We start from the raw sequence: 3,267 nt of genomic DNA, 5'->3' as shown, positions 1-3,267 counted from the left end.
CACAGCGCCCTCCCCGGCCGGAGGCCGCCCGCGCCCGGAACGGCGGGCCGCACCGCCTCAGCTCCGCAAAGCCGCCCGTCATCGGCCACCGGGGATGTCCGGAAAAAGGCAGATTCCTGGGCTCCGCCTCAGGCCTACCGCGTCAGGGTGGTTGGGCCTTGGCGGGGCCCGAAAATAACCATTCATACAAGCCAGCTGCGGTGATTACTTCTAAATTTTATTTCTGAATAGGAAGCTTATTCTCGTTTAAAATTTAAAATTTAAGGGCCGGCCCATGGCTCACTTGGGAGAGTGCGGTGCTGATAACACCAAGGCCACGGGTTCGGATCCCGTACAGGGATGGCCGGTTAGTTCAATCGCTGAGCGTGGTGCTGACAACACCAAGTCAAGGGTTAAGATCCCCTTACTGGTCATCTTTAAAAAAAAATTTTTTTTTTTTAATTTAAATTTCTCGTTAAGAATTAATATATAACGGCCAGCCGCCAAATACACACACACACACACACTCCTTCCACACACACACACACATTCCTTACACACACACACACACACACACACACACACTCACACACTCCTTCCACCCGCACCCTATCGACCGGGTTCCCTCCTCCCAGACTTTATGCACATCTCATAAGATTTCTCCACACACTAAAAGTTTGAGAACCTCCCTACCCGCACCATCACCTTCTAATCTCAAACACTTTATCCTCACTGACAGCTCCCCTTTCCTTTCATGGACAGCAGCCTCATCCCCCCAAATCCCTACCAAACATCACCCCAAACTCCAAAATTAGACCATTCTAAAGTAGAGACACCATCTATAGCAGGACTATATGGAGCTCCAAATTATGCTGGGAGCTGGAGGGAAAATCAAATCGTAACCACAAGGGCTCTGGCCTCAAGCACTTATAATCTTCTGGGAAGGCCCACCACATACCTACATAAAATAAGTAAACCTTGTATTTGTTTCCTTTTGCTGCTGTAACAACTTACCACAATTTTAGTGGCTTAAAACAATCCAAATATATTATCTTACAGTTCTGTAGGTCGGGAGTCTGAATATGGATCTCACTGGGCTAAAATCAAGGGGACTGCAGGGCTGCCTTGCTTTTGGAGTCTCTAGCAGAAAATCTGTTCCCTTGCTTCTTTCAGCTTCTAGATAAAGGCCACTGCATGACTTGACTCTGTGGCCCTCTTCCTCGCTCTTTTCCCTTATAAGGACACTTGAGATTGAGGACCGACCCTGATAATCCAGGCTAATTTCCTCATTTCAAGATCCTTAACTTTATCACAAGAGCAAAATCCCTTTTATCAGGTAACACATTCACAGGTTCTGGGGATTAGAGTGTGGACATCTTGGGGAGCCATTAGTCTGCCTAGTACTCCCTTCCAGAATGCAAACTCTATGAGCATGGATGGATGGTGCCAGTTTTGTGCACACCAACACCTTGAAGAGTGTCTGGCACATCATAACCCTTTTATTAAAAAATGACCAGTAAGGGGATCGTAACCCTTGACTTGGTGTTGTCAGCACCACACTCTCCCAAGTGAGCCACGGGCCGGCCCTACATCGTAACCCTTTAATAAACATTTGTTGAATAGATAAGTGTGCGTGAAGGAAGGTAAGAATTAAATAATAATAAAGGGGTTATACACCTGGAATCTAGGCAGGGCATGCTTAACTGCCAAACGAGTGAAATATATAAACCAGTGCAAACCACCTTTGCCTCACTTCAGAATAATCTGGGGAGCTCCTTTAAAAAAAAAAAAGAAAAAATTAAAACACCACCCTTCCTATTAAAATTTGAATCTTGGGGAATATTTTTAATGAGAAGTGATTTTAATGCAGTGAACTCAGCACCCAGCCCTCCTTTAGCTGCTGGTGAAGAGCAAGTGCTGGTCACTCAGAGGAGGGAGCAAGCTCCGTGGTCCAGAGTGCACTGCCATGGGTGGCTCCAGAGCTGCCGGGATGGACAACAATCCAGGCAGTGGGAACAGCACATGTGACGGCCCAGAAGGAAGAAAGTAACGTGGCAAGTTCAGAAACTGAAAGTAGTTTGTGGCTGGGCTGTGGGGTTGGAGGGTGGAGTAATGCGATTTGAGTTTAGAAAGGTTCTGATCATAAAGGTCTGTATTAGTCCATTTTTGTTGCTTATAACAAAATACACAGAACTGGGTACTTTGTAAGAAAATGAAATTGATTGCTTACAGTTTCAGAGGCTAGGAAGTCCAAAGACCAGGGAACACATCGGGTGAGTCTTTTTTGGTGGTAGCTTTACAGCAATGTAGGGGTCTCACATGGCAGAAAAATGGTGGAGCAGAGAGAGAGAGACTAAACTCATTCACTCTCCTTTTAAAGCTGTCAGAACCATTCCTGTGACCACCATTTTTAATCCATTCACTATGGCACGGTCCTACAATCTAATCATCTCTTTAAGGCCCCACCTTTCAATTACTGATGGAGTTTGGATGTGTCGTCCCCTCCAAAACTCATGTGGAAATTTGATCCCCAATGTGGCAGTGTTGGGCACTGATTGAGTCATGGGGCAGATCCCTCATGAATGGATTAATGCTCTTCCTAGGCGGGGGAGTAATGAGTGAGTTCTCGCTCTATTAGTTCTTAGGAGAGCTGGTTGTTTAAAAGACCCTGGCACCTCCCCTCTCTCTCTTGCTTCCTCTCGCCATGTGATCTGCTTGTACCCGTTGGCTGCCTGTCACTTTCCACCATAAGCAGAAGCAGCCTGAGGACCACGCCAGACGCAGCTGTCCCAGAATCATAAGCAAATAAACCTCTGTTCTTTATATATTACCCAGTCTCAGGTATTCTTGTTATAGCAACACAAAACGGACTAATACAATTACCAGAATGGGACTTCCCACCCTCAACAGTTACAAAAGTGGGGATCAAGTTTTGGGGGGACATTCCACCCAAGGCAAGGTCTTTGCATACTGCCCCTTCCCCATGGGGTCAGAGGAGGGAAGTAACAGTTCTGTGATTTAGAAAAATGGCCAGAATAATAGTGTGAGGGTGAACTGCCCATGAAAGGTCAGAAGCAGAGAGATCACCTGGAGAAGTACTTCACCTCTTGGCACTTTAGTTACCAGGTCTGTAAAATGGGGGCAGCAGTAATACTTACCTCAAAGTGTTGTGAAGAAGAGTTGGTGCTTAAAGAGTGCCTAGCACATCATAGGTGCTCAGTAAATGTCAGCATATACCTGGTAGCAGCAGAAGGCTGCCATGGCAAGAGATGACAAGGGCCCTCAGAG

The sequence above is a fragment of the Galeopterus variegatus genome, unplaced genomic scaffold (assembly GCF_000696425.1).
Source record: "Galeopterus variegatus unplaced genomic scaffold, G_variegatus-3.0.2 Scaffold1774, whole genome shotgun sequence".
Classification (NCBI taxonomy): Eukaryota; Metazoa; Chordata; class Mammalia; order Dermoptera; family Cynocephalidae; genus Galeopterus; species Galeopterus variegatus.
The sequence above is the reverse complement of the archived record's forward strand: the minus strand, read 5'-3'. Positions refer to the sequence as shown.